This window comes from Triticum dicoccoides, chromosome 3B, assembly GCF_002162155.2.
Source record: "Triticum dicoccoides isolate Atlit2015 ecotype Zavitan chromosome 3B, WEW_v2.0, whole genome shotgun sequence".
Taxonomy (NCBI): Eukaryota; Viridiplantae; Streptophyta; class Magnoliopsida; order Poales; family Poaceae; genus Triticum; species Triticum dicoccoides.
In genome coordinates, this window is record NC_041385.1 from 788339872 (window position 1) to 788352647 (window position 12776).

Consider the following 12776-nt stretch of genomic DNA (forward strand, 5'->3'; position numbering starts at 1 on the left):
AGAGGGCTTTGGTCCCGGTTGGTGCCACCAACCGGGACTAAAGGGTGGGCATTGGTCCCGGTTGGAGCCACGAACCGGGACCAATGGTCGTGTGCTGGCACGGTGCGGCACAAAAGTTTAGTCCCACCTCGCTAGCTGAGAGGGGCGCGCAGTGGTTTATAAGCCCCACTGCCGCACCCCTCTCGAGCTCCTCTCCACTGCAGGCTTACGGGCCTACTTACTACCGCGTTGCCTGTTGGGCCTACTGGACCACCTGCGGGCCTGAATCCTGGCCCATGGTGGGTTTCTAGTCGTATTCAGGCCGTGGGTGCCCAGTAGGAGGCACTTTTTTTCCTTTACTTATTGTTGCTATTTTTATCCTTTTTCCCAGATTTTTTTGTTTTGTTTTCTGCATTATTTATTTTCTTTTGTTTTTTTGCTTTATTTTTTAATTCTTTTTTCTTTTAGTTTTAGAACAATTTTAAACTTTCAGTTAGTGCCATTAGTTCTCAAATTTGAAAACACTTTCTTTGTTTTTTTTTGTTTTGCTTCGTGCTTTATTTATTTTATTTTGTTTCTACTTACAACAAAATACTTATTGTTGCTATTTTTTCCCAGATTTTTTGTTTTGTTTTCTGCATTATTTATTTTCTTTTCTTTTTTTGCTTTACTTTTTAATTCTTTTTTCTTTTAGTTTTAGAAAAAATATAAACTTTCAGTTAGCGCCATTAGTTTTCAAATTTGAATACACTTTTTTTGTTTTCTTTTTGCTTTATTTGTTTTATTTTTTCCAGTTTTTTCTTTTGTTTTCTGCATTATTTATTTTCTTTTGTTTTCTGCATTAAAGCATTTCAAATGAACTCTGAAAAAGTTGAAAGTTCAAAGTTGGCATGGTATCACGAGGGCCGAACCATAATGGGCTGCCTTTGGTCCCGGTTCGTCCCACCAACCGGGGCCAATGGTGGTCGGCCAGGACCAAGGCCCATTGGTCCCGGTAGCGTGCTGTTGCTATGAACCTGCAGGCGGCTACTGCTAACGAATCATGCTTTTTCCCAGCAGCATAGCCTTGTAAAGCAACAAAAATAAAATTCTCAAATAGGGAGAGTTGATCGGGCTTCCCTGCTCACTTAGTGGAATCTTTGGTGCGCAACAGGTTTCCATCAGCAACTAACCAAGACACGAGCCATGCTCGTGTGGTCAGCAGACACGGTGCTGTGCGAGAAAAAAAAATTGTAAAGCCCCATTGCTTCGGATTGAAGGCGTCATTCGTTCAGTTATGCCCGAAACCCCCCTCTGTTCATCACTTATCTTGTGGGACCCATCCTGATTTCTCTTTATGTTTTTTTTTTGTTTTTTGCATTATTATTTTTTGTTTGTTTTTTGTTTTCTAATTCTCTTTGTTTTTAGGTCACAAAAAATATAAATTTTCTGATAGTGCCATTTATTTTCAAATTTGAATAGTTTAAATTTGAATTCTTTGAAATTTGTGTGAATCACTAGTTTGTGATTAACTTTACTATAAAAATACATTTTGGATTGATTCTTTTTCCTGCTATTTAATATTACTGTGTTTTATCATTATATTCACAAATAAATTTTGTTATTTTAGTTTCTAACAAAAAAATATTTATGATAATTCTTTTTGCCATCAAATTTCTAACAAAAAAAATCTTTATGAAAAATCTTTTTGCTTTTAATGTTCTGAACAAAAAATACTTTGATAATATTAGTTGCATAAATTTTGTATAATTTTAGTTTCAATAATAATAGAGGTTTATAAAAGGTTTTTAGTTGATTCCTTTTGGTATTGGAGTTTTATAAAAGCTTTTTAGTTGATTCTTTTTGCTATTAAAGAATATTATAGTTTTGTTTTAGTTGATTATTACAAAATATTTTAATTGTTTATTTTTAGTTCATTCTTTTTGCTATTAGTTCATTCTTTTTGCTATTAGTTCATTCTTTGAGCTAAGTGACCCTGAAATTGAAAAACACTACAAATGAACTCTGAAAAGGTTCAAAGTTGGCATGGTATCATCATTTCATCCATATAGCATGTGCTAAAAAGTTGAGAGGATTATGGCAAAAACTGGATGCACTTTGTGTACAAAACGGACAATCTCTTTCGAAGTATCAGGGTTTCGGACGAAAACTCGTTTGTTACAAAGGGAATTCATTTTTTTGAAATCCAGACTTTCTTGTGTTCAAAATGCACCATTCAAAGCCACATCATTAATTTTCAATCCTTTCTGACTTCATTTTGTATTTTTCATGCATTTACTGATTTATTTGAGCTAAATGACCCTGAATTTGAAAAGCACTACGAACTCTAAAAAGCTTGAAAGTTGGCATGGTATCATCATTTTACCCACATAGTGTTGGGGAACGTAGTAATTTCAAAAATTTCCTACGCACATGCAAGATCATGGTGATGACATAGCAACGAGAGGGGAGAGTGTTGTCCACGTACCCTCGTAGACCGTAAGCGGAAGCGTTATGACAACGCGGTTGATGTAGTCGTACGTCTTCACGATCCGACCGATCCAAGCACCGGACGTACGGCACCTCCGAGTTCAGCACACGTTCAGCTCGATGACGATTCCCGGGCTCCGATCCAGCAAAGCTTCGGGGCTGAGTTCCGTCATCACGACGGCGTGGTGACGATGATGATGTTCTACCGGCGCAGGGCTTCACCTAAACTCCCCGACGATATGATCGAGGTGGAATATGGTGGAGGGGGGCACCGCACACGGCTAAGGAACGATCCATAGATCAACTTGTGTGTCCATGGGGTGCCCCCTGCCCCCGTATATAAAGAAGTGGAGGAGGGGAGGGCCGGCCCTCTCTATGGCGCGCCCTAGGGGAGTCCTACTCCCACCGGGAGTAGGATTCCCCCTTTCCTAGTCCAACTAGGAATCCTTCCATGTAGTAGGAGTAGGAGAGAAGGAAAGGGAAGAGAGAAGGAGAAGGAAGGAAAGGGGCGCTCCCCCTCCCTAGTCCAATTCGGACTAGTCCAAGGGGAGGGGTGCGGCCACCCTTTTGGCCCTTTCTCTCCTTTCCCGTATGGCCCAAAGAGGCCCAATACGAATTCCCGTAACTCTCCGGTACTCCGAAAAATACCCGAATCACTCGGAACCTTTCCGAACTCCGAATATAGTCGTCCAATATATCGATCTTTACGTCTCGACCATTTCGAGACTCCTCGTCATGTCCCCGGTCTCATCCGGGACTCCGAACTCCTTCGGTACATCAAAACTCATAAACTCATAATAAAACTGTCATCGTAACGTTAAGCGTGCTGACCCTACGGGTTCGAGAACTATGTAGACATGACCTAGAACTATTCTCGGTCAATAACCAATAGCGGAACCTGGATGCCCATATTGGCTCCTACATATTCTACGAAGATCTTTATCGGTCAAACCTCATAACAACATACGTTGTTCCCTTTGTCATCGGTATGTTACTTGCCCGAGATTCGATCGTCGGTATCCAATACCTAGTTCAATCTCGTTACCGGCAAGTCTCTTTACTCGTTCCGTAATACATCATCCCACAACTAACTCATTAGTTGCAATGCTTGCAAGGCTTAAGTGATGTGTATTACCGAGAGGGCCCAGAGATACCTCTCCGACAATCGGAGTGACAAAACCTAATCTCGAAATACACCAACCCAACATGTACCATCGGAGACACCTGTAAAGCACCTTTATAATCACCCAGTTACGTTGTGACATTTGGTAGCACACAAAGTGTTCCTCTGGTAAACGAGAGTTGCATAATCTCATAGTCACAGGAACATGTATAAGTCATGAAGAAAGCAGTAGCAACATACTAAACGATCGTGTGCTAAGCTAACGGAATGGGTCAAGTCAATCACATCATTCTCCTAATGATGTGATCCCGTTAATCAAATGACAACTCTTTTGTCCATGGCTAGGAAACTTAACCATCTTTGATTCACGAGCTAGTCAAGTAGAGGCATACTAGTGACACTATGTTTGTCTATGTATTCACACATATATTATGTTTCCGGTTAATACAATTCTAGCATGAATAATAAACATTTATCATGAAATAAGGAAATAAATAATAACTTTATTATTGCCTCTAGGGCATATTTCCTTCACATAGCATGTGGTAAAAAGTTGGGAGGGTTATGGGAAAAACGTGATGCACTTCGTGTACAAAACAGACAATCTCTTTCAAAGTATCAGGTTTTCGGACGAAAACTCATCTGTTACAAAAGGCATTTTATTTCTTCACATGTAACTGCAGTGATACTATAGATCAAAGGCATCATCATAATAGTTGTGGAAAGAAAGTCTTCACTTTTTCTTCGCATGTGTCCTTTGCTTATTGCGTTGTAACCATGGATAATCTTCATCGTTTAACAAGGTCCTTGGGTCAGCCTTGACTTTGAAGGGAGGAATTTCATGAAACTTTTCATAATCTTCAGACATGTCTGTCTTGCCCTCCAATCCCATGATGTCTCTTTTTCCTAAAAGAACTATGTGGCACTTTGGCTCATCATATGATGTATTCGCTTCCTTATCTATCTTTTTATCGGTTTGGTAGACACGTCCTTCACATAGAAAACCTGCGCCACATCATTGGCTAGGACGAATGGTTCATTTGTGTACCCAAGATTGTTTAGATCTACTGTTGTCATTCCGTACTGTGGGTCTACCTGTATCCCGCCTCCTAACAGATTGACCCATTTGCACTTAAACAAAGGGACCTTAAAATCATGTCCATAATCAAGTTCCCATATGTCCACTATGTAACCACAATATGCGTCCTTTCCCCTCTTGGTTGCTGCATCAAAGTGGACACAACTATTTTGGTTAGAGATCTTTTGATCTTGGGCGATCATGTAAAATGTATTCCCATTTACCTCGTACCCTTTCTAAGTCATTACAGTCAAAGATGGTTCCCTGGCCAACGAGTATAGCTCATCAGAAATAGTGTTGTCACCCCTGAGATGTGTTTGCAACCAACTAGTGAAAGTCCTGATGTGTTCACATGTAATCCAGTCGTCACACTGGTACGGGTGTTTGTAGCGTAGAATATTCTTGTGTTCATCGACATACGGGGTCACCAAGGTAGAATTTTGCAAAACTGTTTAGTGTGCTTGAGACCAAGAATGCCATCCCTACATATTATTGAGTCCCCTCCTAGTGTGCCTTTTGCACTCAGTCTCCACTCATACCGCGATTGAGGGAGACCAATCTTCTTAAGGTTAGGAATGAAGTCAGCACAAAATCCAATGACATCCTCTGTTTGATGGCCCATGGAGATGCTTCCTTCTGACCTAGCCCGGTTACAGACATATTTCTTTAGGACTCACATGAACCTCTCAAAGGGAAACATATTGTGTAGAAATACAGGTCCCAGAATGAAAATCTCGTCGACTAGATGAACTAGGACGTGCATCATGATATTGTAGAAGGATGGTGGGAACACCAGCTCGAAACTGACAAGACATTTCACCATATCACTCCTTAAGCTTGGAGAATTTCTGGATCGATCAACTTCTGAGAGATTGCATTGACGAATGCACATAGCTTCACAATGGCTAATCGAACGTTTTCCGGTAGAAGCCCCCTCAATGCAACTGGAAGCAGTTGCGTCATAATCACGTGGCAGACATGAGAGTTTAGGTTCTAAAACTTTTTCTATGGCATATTTATTATTCCCTTTATATTCGACGAGAAGCGAAAGGGGACCTTCATACTGAGCAGGTATTCAAAGAAGATTTCCTTCTCTTCTTCGATAAGAGCGTAGCTGGTAGGACCTTCATACTACTTTGGAGGCATGCCGTCTTTTTCGTGCAAACATTGCAGGTCCTCCCGTGCCTCCGGTGTATCTTTTGTCTTCCCATACACGTCCGAGAATCCTAGCAGGTTCACGCAAAGGTTCTTCGTCATGTGCATCACGTCGATTGAAGAGCGGACCTCTAGGTCTTTCCTGTAGGGTATGTCCCAAAATATAGATTTCTTCTTCCACATGGGTGTGCGTCCCTCAACATCATTCGGAACAGATAGTCCGCCGGGACCCTTTTCTGACAGAAAGACTGTAAGGGAACCCCCTACAGTATAATTGGTGCAACAAACCCAAATTACAAGTGCCATGCCTTGAACCTGGGTGGGTGGGCATATCAAGTACGTGATCACCGGTACGCATGGCAGGCTTCTTCCGGTGATCAGCCTCGCCTTTGAAATGCTGGCCTTTCTTTCGACATTGATGGTTGTTCAAAAAAATCGATGATGCCCAGGTACATATTCTTCCTGCATTTATCCAGGTATACTTTCGGTGTCATCTAAACATTGTGTGGATGCGTGGTATCCCTTGTTTGTCTGTCCTGAAAAGTTACTGAGAGAAGGCCAATCATTGATGGTTACAAACAGCAACCCATGCAGGTCAAATTTCTCCTATTAGTGCTCATCCCACATACGTACACCGTTTCCATTCCACAATTGTAAAAGTTCTTCAACTAATGGCCTTAGGTACACATCAATGTCATTGCCGGGGTGCTTAGGGCCTTGGATGAGAACTGGCATCATAATGACCTTCCGCTTCATGCACAGTCAAGGAGGAAGGTTATAGATACATAGAGTCACGGGCCAGGTGTTGTGGTTGCTGCTCTGCTCCCCAAAAGGATTAATGCCATCCGCGCTTAAACCAAACCATATGTTCCTTGCGTCACATGCAAACAACTCGCAATACTTTCTCTCGATTTTTCTCCACCATGACCCGTCAGCGGGTGCTCTTAACTTCCCATCTTTCTTACAATCCTCTCTATTCCATCGCATCAACTTGGCATGCTCTTTGTTTCTGAACAGGCGTTTCAACCTTGGTATTATGGGAGCATACACATCACCTTGGCAGGAACCCTCTTCCTGGGGCGCTCGCCGTCAACATCACAAGGGTCATTTCGTCTGATCTTATACCGCAATGCACCGCATACTGGACGTGCGTTCAAATCCTTGTACGCACCGCGGTAGAGGATGCAGTCATTAGGGCATGCATGTATCTTCTGCACCTCCAATCCTAGAGGTCATACGACCTTCTTTGCTGCGTACGTACTATCGAGCAATTCGTTATCCTTTGGAAGCTTCTTCTTCAATATTTTCAGTAGCTTCTCAAATCATTTGTCAGGCACACCATTCTCTACCTTCCATTGCAGCAATTCTAGTGCGGTATCGAGCTTTGTGTTGCCATCTTCGGAATTGTGGTACAACCCTTTTTTGTGATCCTCTAACATGCGATCGAACTTTAGCTTCTCCTTTTCACATTCGCACTGCCTCTTTGCATCAACAATGACCCAGCGAAGATCATCATCAGGTACATCACTTGGTTCCTCTTGATCTTCAGCTTCCCCCGTTGCAGCATCTTCAGCTTCCTTCATTGCAGCATCACCGTATTCAGGGGGCACATAGTTGTCATCTTCTTCTTCTTCTTCGTTGTCGTCCATCATAACCCCTCTTTCTCCGTGCTTGGTCCAAACATTATAGTGTGGCATGGAACCCTTATAAAGTAGGTGGGTGTGAAGGGTTTTCGAGTCAGAATAAGACCTCGTATTCCCACATGGAGGGAATGAACAACACATAAAACCATTCTGCTTGTTTGTCTCAGCCACTGCGAGAAAATAATTAATGCCCTTAATGTACTCGGAGGTGCGTCTGTTACCGTACATCCATTGTCGGTTCATCTCTGTGTAAATCACGAATATATAAGTGACCAAATTAATAAAAGTTCCTCATCACATTAAAACCAAAGTACATACATAGTTCTCATTGAACAACATATATCTCTCCAGAGCATCTAATTAAACCATACATTGAAACTATGTAAAACATTTCAATGCAACAATAAATACGATCATAACCGCAGCCAAGGTAACAATTGATCCAACGGCATAATGATATCAATCCTCAGTATGAATGACATATTTTCTAATCTTTGTAGTTTTCAAATGCATTGCATCCATCTTGATCTTGTCATCATCGACGACATCCCAACATGGAAATCAAATATCATCTTCTCCTCCTTAATTTTTTTCAATTTTTTCTTCAAGTAATTGTTTTCTTCTTCAACTAAATTTAATCTCTCGACAATAGGATCGGTTGGAATTCCGGTTCACATACCTCCTAGATAAAAAAAATCTATGTCACGTTGCTCGGCATAATTTTCATAAACACTAAATGAAACTAAAAGTTATAAAAGAATATATATATATTCTAAATATACTAAATCTGGCCAGGTTTCTTTTTTCTTGTTTTTTTACTTTTTCTAATCAGTAAAAAAGGGACCAATGGGAGGCTAACACACGAATTACTTGGGGACCTGGCTGGGTACAATCCGTGTGCACTTTCCAATTTACGTGACCAGGAGGTTGTGGATAGGTTAGACTCTCCTTCCTCTCTGTCATCTACACGTGTCGCTCCCCTTTCCGGAAGACTCTCGCATGCAGTCCTGACCTCGAGGGTCCACTGTTCAACCGCAGGCGGCCGCCGCTTCACAGCCGTCCGGGCCTATAAAAGTCCCTCCTCCTATGGCATCCCACTGGTAACTTCGTCGTTCGCCCTGCCTACGCCTTGTACACATCCAGCTTCTTCTCATCGCCCTGACCAGCCACTCAATGTTGCCTAGCGTGCCGATGAACTGCTGCCTCGCCGCCGTTCACTACCTCGCCGAGCAAACCCCTTTGTGGCGCCCCTAACATCCATCGTTTGTGGCCTGGCCAGCATCCTCCTACGCCGCCTGCCCTGGTCGATTGGAAAGATTGGGAGGGAGGGGACGACAGTGCTGCCTCAGATCTGACGAATCCGCAGTCTACTGGATCGCGCCACCATCCTCCGCCGACGTCTCCCGGAACACTGTGGCGCGGTCGCCGTCCAACAAGATGCTAATGCCCCACCCTATCTTTCAGGCGGCAGCTGAAGGCAACGGAGGGTCATCCCACTGTATGACCACGTGTGGACTTGATCTGCATCTACCGGCCTCTTCTTGCAAGGTATACGGCTGCTGCATAATTATCTTCTTTTAGTTGTTTGCATCTTCTTGATGATAGAGATGATTCTCTCCGTTTTCTAAGGGAGAGCGTAGTCGACTTGATCATGGTCACAGATCCAACTGAAGTCAAAGTCCCAGCCATGGTCGACTTGATCATGGAGGTTTTGGTCATCACTCCCGACTGGACAGTACCATGCATTGCATACATTCTTAGGAAAGAACTTCCAGCGGACGAAGAAGAGGCTCGACAGATCGTCCGAGGATCCAAAGCCTTTACAGTGATAAGAGGGCCATTGTTCAGAGAAAGCATAACTGGAGTCAGCCAGAAATGCATCACACCATAAGAAGGTCGAATGATCCTCAATGATATTCACTCGGCGACCTGTGGCCACCATGTGTCCTCTCGGACCATCATGACCAAAGCATACCGAGCCGGATTTTACTGGCCTCGCGCCAATGAGATTGCAAAAGAGATAGTAGACAAATGTGAAGGTTGGCAGTTTTCTTCCAACATGTCCCACAAGCCCGCATCAGCCATGAAGACTATTCCACTCGTCTGGCCTTTCGCTGTCTGGGGATTGGACATGGTTGGACCTCTGAGGACTGGTAGGAGCGGGTTTACTCATGTGCTGGTAGCAGTCAACAAATTTACCAAATGGATCGAAGCCAAGCCCATCAAAAACCTTGAAGCAAGTACAGCTGTGAGTTTCATTAGAGAATTAATATTCAGATATGGCGTTCCGCACAACATCATCACGGATAACGGGTCGAACTTCGATTCTGATGAGTTCAGGGCCTTTTCTGCTTCCCAAGGCACGAGGGTCGATTACGCTTTAGTCTCCCATCCTCAGTCGAATGGGCAAGCTGAAAGAGCAAATGGGTTGATTCTCAAAGAACTGAAACCCCGATTGATGTGTGACCTCAAGCATGCAGCAGGTGCTTGGGTCGACGAGCTTCCATCGGTACTTTGGGGATTAAGAACAACTGCTAATCGGTCGATTGGAATAACGTCCTTCTTCTTAGTCTATGGAGCTGAAGTCGTTCTCCCGAGTGACTCATATGTCTCCAACGTATCTACTTTTTCAAACACTTTTGCCCTTGTTTTGGACTCTAACTTGCATGATTTGGATGAAACTAACCCGGACTGACGTTGTTTTCAGAAGAACTACCATGATGTTGTTTTATGTGTAGAAAAGAAAAGTTCTCGGAATGTCCTGGAAATCCACGGAGGCACTTTTCAGAATTAATAAGAATTTTTAGTGAAAGAATCAAGGCCAGGGGCCCCACGGGCTGTCCACGAGGCAGGGGGGCTCCCCCCCTAGGGGCGTGCCCTCCTATCTCGTGGGCCCCCCGGACCTCCTCCGACCTCAACTCCAACTCCATATATACCGTCTCGGGGAGAGGAAACTCAAGGAGAAAGTTTCATCGGGTTTCACGACATGGAGCCGCCGCCATGTCCTAATCTCTCTCGGGAGGGCTGATCTGGAGTCGATTCAGGGCTCCGGAGAGGGGGATTCGTCGCCGTAGTCATCATCAACCATCCTCCATCACCAATTTCATGATGCTCACCACCGTGCGTGAGTAATTCCATCATAGGCTTGCTGGACGGTGATGGGTTGGATGAGATTTACCATGTAATCAAGTTAGTTTTGTTAGGGTTTGATCCCGAGTATCCACTATGTTCTGAGATTGATGTTGCTATGACTTTGCTATGCTTAATGCTTGTCACTAGGGCCCGAGTGCCATGATTTCAGATCTGAACCTATTATGTTTTCATGAATATATGTGTGTTCTTGATCCTATCTTGCAAGTCTATAGTCACCTATTATGTGTTATGATCCGACAACCCCGAAGTGACAATAATCGGGATACTTCTCGGTGATGACCGTAGTTTGAAGAGTTCATGTATTCACTATGTGTTAATGCTTTGGTCCGGTTCTCTATTAAAAGGAGGCCTTAATATCGCTTAGTTTCCACTAGGACCCCACTGCCACGGGAGGGTAGGACAAAAGATGTCATGCAAGTTCTTTTCCATAAGCACGTATGACTATTTACGGAATACATGCCTACATTACATTGATGAATTGGAGCTAGTTCTATATCACCCTATGTTACAACTATTGCATGAGGAATCACATTCGGCATAATTATCCATCACTGATCCATTGTCTACGAGCTTTTCATATATTGTTCTTCGCTTATTTATCTTTTCTGTTGCTACTGTTACCATTACTATCATACAACTCTTGCTACTAAATACTTTGCTGCAGATACTAAGTTATCCAGGTGTGGTTGAATTGACAACTCAACTGCTAATACTCAAGAATATTCTTTGGCTCCCCTTGTGTCGAATCAATAAATTTGGGTTGTACTTCACCCTCGAAAGCTGTTGCGATCCCCTACACTTGTGGGTTATCAGTGACCTGCTCCACAATGCGCCGCGCGTCGAGCTCTTCACGGAGGCAGAAGCAGAACATGCTCGGCAAGATGCAATCGACCTCCTGGAGGAAGAAAGGGAGATGGCTTTGATCCGGTCAACCATTTACCAGCAAGACCTGCGTCGATTCCATGCCAGAAACGTAAGGGGTTGAGCATTTCAAGAAGGAAACTTGGTTCTTCGAGTGGATGAAACGAGACCACACAAGCTCGCTCCTACTTGGGAGGGCCCCTTCGTCATCACGAAAGTGCTCCACAACGGAGCATAACACCTTTTCAACGTCGAGCACAATAAAGATGAGCCACGCGCCTGGAATGCGGATCTGCTTCGCCCTTTTTACTCTTAAGCATTCAGATTGTCGAAATGTAATAAGAAATACATTTAGTTTGATTATCAGAGACATGATTTTACAGTCTTTCGAATGATTGTTGTTCATTTTTTACATATTCTAAAATCCCCCAGTGGTTGCCTTAGCTGCGAATCCGTTTCGCCTAAGTATTTAAAAATCATACCGAGTGGTGAGCCAGCCTCCCACTCGGGGGCTTAGCTGCGAATCCGTTTCGCCTAAGTATTTAAAAAAATCCTACCGAGTGGTGAGTCAGCCTCCTACTCGGGGGCTTAACTGCAGTCCACTACTCGCCTAAGTGTTAGAAAATCCTACCGAGTGGTGAGCCAGCCTCTCACTCGGGGGCTTAGCTGCAGTGTAGTACTCGCCTAAGTGTTGAAAAAATCCTACCGAGTGGTGGGCCAGCCTCTCACTCGGGGGCTTAGCTGCAGTCCAGTACTCGCCTAAGTATTGAAAAAACCGTATCGAGCAGTGAGCCAGCCTCTCACTCAGGGGCTTAGCTATAGTCCAGGACTCGCCTATGTGTTGAAAAGTCCTACCGAGTGGTGAGCCATCCTCTCACTCGGAGGCTTAGCTGCAGTCCAATACTCGCCTAAGTTTCAAAGATCCTACTGGACGGTGCGGGTCGACCACGACCCTTCCCCCCAGGGCTGCACTGTCAAGAAGAAGGACGAGATTGTGTGCGCTGCTTAGCTGCAGTCCAAGTACTCGCCTAAGTACCAAAAATCCTACCGAGTGGTGAGCAATCCTCTCACTCGGGGGCTTAGCTGCAGTCCAGTGCTTGCCTAAGTGATAAAAATCGTACCGAGTGGTGAGCAATCCTCCCACTCAGGGGCTTAGCTGTAGCCCAGTGCTCGCCTAACTGATAAAAGTCCTACCAAGTGGTGAGCAATCCTCCCACTCGGGGGCTTAGCTGCAGCCCAGTGCTCGCTTAAGTATTCAAAATCCTACCGAGTGGTGAGCGATCCTCCCACTCGGGGGCTTAGCTACAGCCCAGTG